Source organism: Micromys minutus, assembly GCF_963924665.1.
Source record: "Micromys minutus genome assembly, chromosome: 27".
Classification (NCBI taxonomy): Eukaryota; Metazoa; Chordata; class Mammalia; order Rodentia; family Muridae; genus Micromys; species Micromys minutus.
In genome coordinates, this window is record NC_137962.1 from 21883769 (window position 1) to 21892067 (window position 8299).

Here is an 8299-nt window from a genome sequence, read left to right on the forward strand (position 1 = left end):
GACTAAGATGAAATGCACTGTACTGTTAGAGTCTTCTCTACCTGGAGACTCCCTCGGCCCAGATTCCTACTCCTCTGGTTAGGGAGTCTGCCATTTGGCCACGCCTCTTCCTCGAAGGATAACACCGGGCATTGGAATCATTAAGACCGATGTATATAACAAGAGACCACCTCTTCCTATTTGTGGTTCTCAAACTCCTCCACTACAGCCCAGAACCTCCTCTTATGGCTCCGGGTGCCAATAATGAGAGGTTTTCGGTTGGAAAGGATGGAGTACCGGAAGAACCCTCAGACAATCTTGTCAGGCTCTTAGGGGAGGCTTCTCCTTCCGTTCAGTCCTTGAAAGGGTTCCTCCAGGGGAAAGGTTTTAGCCGGAACTCTTGGAGGCTCTTTTCCTTCTTCAGCGGGAAGGGTGGGAATGGATAATTTATTGTACTGAGACTTGTTCTTGGTTCCTGTTTGAAACTAAAATAAATTAAGTTACTGGACTACTGGACTGGTGGATGCAGATGGTGATGTCTGGCCACACTCCGGGGTAGCAGCCTGTGGTTTTTTGTTTTTGTTTTGTTTTGGTTTTGGTTTTTTGGTCCATTAGGTGAAGTCTACAATCCTGTACTCAGTGACCTTAAGTCCTCAAGTCCTGCTGACTTCCACAAAGGATTTGAAACGATGCTTGATGGCTGAGTTTAAAGTGTTAGTCTGTAAAACAAGGTGGACTTCTGGGTGTGAAGGATTTAGATCCAAATGTACATAGACCCTGGTTACCTTGAGCCCTCGGTGTCACCTCCATCATTACTCAGAACCAAAGCTGGCGATCCCCTCTCCCGCCTGTAAAGGGCTAAATGGTAAATATACTAGATGGTAAATATATTAGATAGTAAATATACTAAATGGTAAATATATTAGATGGTAAATATAGTAGATGGTAAATATATTAGATGGTAAATATATTAGATGGTAAATATACTAGATGGTAAATATATTAGATGGTAAATATAGTAGGCTCTTTATATTGTGGTCTTTATGTTGACAACTCACCTCAACTATAATTGGTGAATTCTGCTGTTATAGACCCAAAATAGTTGTGGGCAAGGGTGAGCAAAAGCAGACACAGGGCACACATAAGTGGACGGGGATAGCCGTGTTCAACACAATTCACAAAGCTGCTGTGCGGGGCCAGACCTGGTCCTCTGGCTACCATTTGTTGACCCCTTTGCTATACTGCAAGGTCATGTCTGCAATGGGAGTTGCAGGTCTTAAATGTATCTCAATAATTAGACAGACTTAAAGGAGCAGGTACTGTTGTCTCTCCGTCCAAACTAGAGGACTGGGGGAGGGGGATGTACATCCAGGGTGATGAAAAATATGAAAGGATTCCTACGCTTGGAATGCAAAATGTGTTGTTTGTGGGGGAAGGTTCTCAGTATGTACCGTCGGCTACTCAGAAGGTTCCTATGTACCCTAGGCTGGCCCTAGATTTTCCCTTGTGCCCTTATTCTTGAGTACCGGGACTGCAGGTAGGCCTTACCAGACCTGGCTAACATTAGGTATTTCTAGCAAAACCAGCATTCTCGGCCACTGAATTATCTGCATATATAGCCTGAACTTCTTTATTCAATGTTCTTTTGTATTTAATCTGAGTAAAAGAATTTATCTTTTAATTTTTTTCTACATTTATTTGTGTGTGTGTGTGTGTGTGTGTGTGTGTGTGTGTGTGTGTGCACAAGTGAGCGGGTGCAGGCATACCATGGAACTCATATGGAAGTCATGGGACAACTTGCAGAAGCCAGCTCTTGCGTCTTACCACTTGGGTTCCAGGTACTGAGTTTAGATCTTCAGTTGTGGTGGAAGTGCCCTAACCTGCTGGGCCGCCCTTTGTCTTTTCAGATATAACTAGAGAGACGAGAATTTCTTTTTAATTAATTAATTAATTAATTAATTAATTAATTAATTATAACTACACTGTAGCTATCTTCAGACACACCAGAAGAGGGCATCAGATCCCATTACAGATGGTTGGGAGCCACCATGTGGTTGCTGGGATTTGAACTCAGGACCTTAACCACTGAACCATCTCTCTAGCCCAAAACAAGGATTTCTTGTCTCCAATTCCTAGCCTAATGTCTTTGAGAAGAAACAGCTTTAAGATGTGATGTGGAGGGGCTGAGGAGGTGGCTCAGTGTTTAAGAGCACTAGCTATTCTTCCAGAGGATCCAGGTTCAATTCCCAGCACCTACATGGTAGTTGACAAATGTCTTTAACTGTAGTTCCAGGGGATCTGACACTTTACACAGACATACAGTGTGCATATGGTGTGGAAGCAGAGTCAGGCAGATCTCTGTGAGTTTGAGGCCAGCCTGGTCTATAAAGTGAGTTTTAGGATTGCCAGGTCTGGTACACAGAGAAACCCTGTCTCTTAAAAACTAGATAGATATCTAGATTTCTTTTTTCATAAAAAGATGCAATGTAGGGGCTGGAGAGATGGCTCAGTGGTTAAGAGCACTGACTGCTCTTCCAAAGGTTCTGAGTTCAATTCCCAGCAACCACATGGTGGCTCCCAACTCCATAGTGACATAGGGTTTTAGTTTGGGAGGCCAGGTGTCTTGGCACTCAGGAGGCAGAGACAGACAGATCTCTGTGAGTTCAAGGCCAGCCTGGTCTACAAAACAAGTTCCAGGACAGCCATGGTTCTACAGAGATACCCTATCTCAAAAAACAACAACAACAAAAACAACCAAAAAAATTGGGGGGAGGGCCAGAAGAGATGGCTTCATGGCTGAGTACTTGCTGCTCTTTCAGAAGGCCTGGGTTTGATTTCTAGCTCCTCAATGGCAGTTCACAACAGCCTTTAACTCCAGTTCTGAGGGACCCAACACCCTGTTTTGACCTCCAAAGGCACTAGGCATGCACATGGTACCCAGACCTATGTGTAGGCAACACACTCATATACACAAATCTTGAAAAAATTAAAAATGTGTGTGCATGAGTATCTAGAAGAGAGTCTTGAATCCCCTGGAACTGAAGTTTTAGGGTGTTATGAGATGCCTGGAATGGGTGCTGGGAACTGAACTCAGGTCCTTCTGGATTCAGCCATCCTCTTGGCTCCATGGCAACAGCTTCTCAGGAGCTGTCAGACACCTGCTAGCCTGTTAGAATAAGGAGAAGAAAGGAGAGGGGACCGAAGTAAGACAGGCCTGATACAACCAAGAGTAACGGGCAACATCCCGAATGAAGATGCCTTCCCTCTAGGAAGAAACACTTTCTGATGAGGTTGTGGCATCCCTGTTGTCCCTTTGCTTCCTTTTCTTTTCTAGCTTTTCTTTTCATCACACACTCTGTGGCAAGCTTAAGCCCCAAACCACAACCTTGACAAATTCCAATTGGATTTGGTCAGCAAGGCCAACACCCCCTCCTGGCATATGCGCTGGGCTCAGGCCCAGGACTGGGGTCAGTGATGGGGTGGGAGTATGCAACCCACAGAGCTGGTGGCTACAGTTTCAGCTTTTACTGGGCTCTGGTGGCAGCTAGAGGGAGGGAAAAGACCAATGAACGGGGGGGGGGGGGTGCTGGGGCCTCCTCACACTCTGGATGAGCTCTTTGTCCTCTACCTTGACCAAGTGGCCAGGAAGTTTAGAGTGGCTGGAAGGAGCAGCTGGGGGCAGGGAGTGGCATTTCTAGAGTAGCTAGAGAGTGAGGGACAGAAGGTCTGAGGGAGTCTCCAGCCACACCTGCTATCTCCAAGTTGAACGATGATTCCTCCTGAGCTGTATGCCCTCCATTTTTATCTTGGTTTCACTCTGGCTTACTTTCTCAGGAGGACACAAAGTCCTCACCAACAGGTTTCCTCTCCCTGTTGGGGTTCTAGGAGGCATGTTTTGGAGGCACTAGGGAGTGGGGTGAGCGCACTTGTACATCATATGGAGACAAGTGATGGGGTAGGTAGCCTGGTGGAGTGTTATTACCAAGTTTTAGGAGAGAGATGCAGAGGTTAATAATCACACTAAAGGTATGTCCAAGCACCGACCGACCGTAGGAACTTCAGACACACCAGAAGAGGGCATTAGATCCCATTACAGACGGTTGTGAGCCACCGTGTGGTTGCTGGGAATTGAACTCAGGACCTCTGGAAGAGCAGTCAGTGCTCTTAACCACTGAGCCATCTCTCCAGCGCTGTCTTAAGGTTTCTATTGCTGAGAGAAACATTGTGACCAAAAGCAAGCTGAGGAGGAAAGGGTTAGCTTCACCTCACAGATACCATAGTCACTGAAGGGCACCCCAGGGCAGGAACTCAGGGCAGGAGCCTGGAACTGAAGCAGAGGCTTGTTCCCCATGGCTTTTTTTTTTTTCTTCTTTTTTGATGCAGAGTCCCTTCTATGGAATCCTGGATGCTGTCCTAGAACTTGTTATGTGGACCAGGCTGGCTTCAAACTCAAAGAGATGACCCTGCCTCCTGAGCTGGGACTAACGGTATGCACCACCATAGCTGGCTCAGCTTGCTTGCCTGTTTTCTTCCCCCTAAAGTTTGAACTTATTTTCATGTGCATGAGTATTTTGCCTAGTATGTTTGGGTACCACTTGCACACAGTGACTATAGAGGCCAGAATAGGGCCTAGGACCAGAGCCACAGATGGTAGCTTGCTACCACGTGGATGCTGCGAATCAAACCAGGTCCTTGGGGGAAAGCTGCCTGTGCCTTTAACCTCTGAGCATCTATCCAGCCCTCATCTGCTTTATAAAATTCAAGGGTAGCACTACCCACAGTGACCTGGGCCCTCCATTGCCAATCATTAATTGAGAGAAATGCCCTGCTGGTTTAATCACAATCCGTTGAGGGTACTTCTTGATTGGGGTTTCATCTTCCCAAATGATTGTTAACTTGTATCAAGTTGGCATCAAGGAGCCAGTACAGGTGACCCCTTGTCAATATGAAACACAGATACATCATTCCTTTCTCAGTTGCCCCCAACATGGCATGTTATAATAACATAAAACATTTCACTATTGAAGTTTCCCATAGTTTTAAAAAAATCCAAACATTTAAAGGAATTCAGTCTCTTTAAAAACATCCAAAGTCTTTTCTAAAGCTCAATGTTTTTCAAAAATATTCAAAATCTCTGAAACATTTCAAAGTCTCTTAAGTGTAGAATCCTGTAAAATAAAAAAAAAAAAACTTACATCCTTTTTTGCTTCAAAAAAGAAAAATCAGGGTAATTATAAACAAACCAAAGCAAACCCAAAGTCCAACAATGTAAAAAGGTCAGTGTTGGGACCCACTTATAGCTCTCTGGGTCCCAAAGTGCTGCATTTCCTCAGCCCTGTCAGACTGTCCTGGGCCCAGGGCAGCTCTAGTCCACAGCTTCATCTGTCCTTGGGCGGTTATCCCCTGTCCCATGATCCCGGCATCTCCAGAATGCAGGGTCTCTGCTGCAGCTGTATTCTCTCTCTCTCTCTCTCTCTCTCTCTCTCTCTCTCTCTCTCTCTTTCTCTCTCTCTGTCCCTCCCCCTCCCCTCTCTCTCCGACTGGCCTCAAAGTCAGATACACCTGACACACCTTACTCTGCTTCCCAGCTGCAGCTGATTCTTCAGCCCCAGCTGTCCAGTATCAATTGTCCAAGCAAATTAAAAGTGTCACTTTACTTTTTTTTTCCTCCAAGAGGGGTCTCTCTAATAGCCCTGGCTGGACTGGAACTTACTAATGTTGAGCACACTGGCTGAGAACTCACAGAAATCTATCTGCCTCTACCTCCAAGAGCCCTAGGATTAAAAGTGTGAGCTAGCACATTTGCACTTTAGTGGGTCTTAATTTAAACTATGACTCTTAAAGGGGCTTTCCCATTCCCCTGTAACTACCCAGTCATCTGCACTGCTCTCTCGGCTTTATCTTCCAAGTTCCTACAACAGCCCCGCTGAGCTCTGAGCACACAATAGCTTTTCCAGCCTAGAGTTCAGATGTCACCACAACCCTCCCCCAAAACACAAGGTCAGGTCTGTAACAGCAACATCTCACTCCTACAGTCCAAATGCAACCCCAGGAAGAAAGGGCTTGTTATAGTTCATCACTGACTTGGAACTCAGGGTAGGAACCTGGAGGCAGGAATGGAAGCAGAGGCCTCAGAGAATTGATGCTTATAGATAGGCTTGCTCAGCCTGATTTCTTATACAATTTACAACCACTGGCTGGGGGGTGATACCTCCTACAGTGAACTTGGCTTTGTTTGTTTTTGTTAAAGAATTATTTATTTTATGTCTTTGAGAACACTGTATCTGTCTTCAGACACACCAGAAGAGGGCATTGGATCCCATTATCATGTGGTTGCTGGGAATTGAACTCAGGACCTCTGGAAGAACATTCAGTGAGTGCTCTTAACTACTGAGCCATTTCTCCAGCCCAAGCTTGGTGCTTTCTCAATTATCAGTCAAAGACAATGTTCCCCAGGCTCGTTTACAGGCCAAGGTGATGGAGCAAGTAATTTACTTTTTTTTTTAAAGATTTATTTATTATATGTAAGTACACTGTAGTGTGTCTTCAGACAGACCAGAAGAGGGCATCAGATCTCATTACAGATGGTTGTGAGCCACTATGTGGTTGCTGGGATCTGAACTCAGGACCTCAGGAAGCAGTCGGTGTTTTTAACTGCTGAGCCATCTCTCCAACCCATAAGTCATTTTCTTAATTGAGGTTCTCTCTTCCTGCATGACTCTGTAACCTGAGTCCAGCTGACATGAACCTACCCCGCACAGTAGCTATATTTTGGGGAGTCTTTTACCTTTAAAAACCCAGAATTTGGGCTAGGGAGATAGTTCAGCCATCAAAAGTACTAACAAGACATGCCTGATCTGAGTCTGATCCCCAGAACCTGTTTGAAAAGGTGGAGGAAGATCAGACTTTGACTGCTCTTGCCTAGAGGACCCGGTTCCCAGCACCCACATGTGACAACTCACAACTGCTTGTAATGCTATCTTCAGGGAATCTTGCATTTTTCTCCCTGCAGCAGATACCCACACTTACAGGCACATACTCTCTCATACACAGACATATGTGCATACACACGGTTGAAAATAAATCCTTTTGGCTGGGTGTGTGAGGAATACCTTTAATCTAAGCACTCAGGAGGGAGAGGCAGGCAAATTTGTGTGAGTTCATGCCAACTTGGTATATAAAGTGAGTTACAGAGACGCTGGAGAGATGGCTCAGTGGTTAAGAGCACTGACTGTCCTTCCAGTGGTCCTGAGTTCAAATCTCAGCAACCACATGATGGCTCCCAACCATCTATAATGGGATCTGATGCCCTCTTCTGGTGCGTCTGAAGACAGCTACAGTGTAGTGTACACATATAAATAAAAAATAAAATCTAAAATAAATAAATAAATAAATAGAGTTCCAGGCCAGGTGGGGCTACATAGTGAACCCCTGTCTCAAACACAACCATAATGGCAAATCTTTTCTAAAAAGCTGGATGCCTGTGGTGTTAGGAAAGCATTCGTAAAGCAAGATGGGGATGAGGTCAGGAGCTTTGCACAGGGCTGGCCAGGAGTGTGCACTACAGCAGCAGAAAGGGGAGATCCTGCTCTAACAAGGGAGAAGTCAAGAACCAACTCCTGAAAGGTGTCCCCTCTAACCTCCACACTTTCTAGGGGCACAGGTCCACCCACAATCTCTCATACAAGCGCGCCCAGAGCTTAACAAGGGCTCTCAACAGCAGTGAGTCCTGCATGGGGACAAATATAATTCTCTTCGTTATCAACAAGCCCCTTGTTGTCCATCTCCTCTCTCACCTGTTTCCCTGGCTGTCCTGTAGCTGCTCTGTAAATCAGGCTGGCCTTTAACTCACAGAGATCCACCTGCCTCTGCCTCCCCAGTCTCAGGTGCTGGGATTAAAAGCCTGTGCCACCACCGCCCAGCCAGTCGTGTTACTTGAAGTAAGCAAGAGGGAAGACAAACTGCTCTAAAGGTATAAAACCAAGGGATGGATGCAACAAGGGACAGACACTGAGCGGCCACTTTCCAGCCTATGTTCTGGAAGGAGAGAAGAGTTATAATGTTGCACCAAACTCTTAGGCTTGATGCACTTAAAAAACGCGGTGCAGATTCTAACATAGCTTGTGGCTAGTCTCAGGCAGTGTCCCCATCGTGTCCAAAGACAAGTGTCAGGGAAGGAAGGCGGGGACCTGGGTGCTTCTTTCCTTGGGATACTAAAATCCAGACTCATCTGGAGAGACTTCATGACTTCATGAGAGCTCTCTTTCTGCCCCCTCTCTTTCAAGTTCAACCTCCTAGAAGACCCTCATCCAGATGTTTC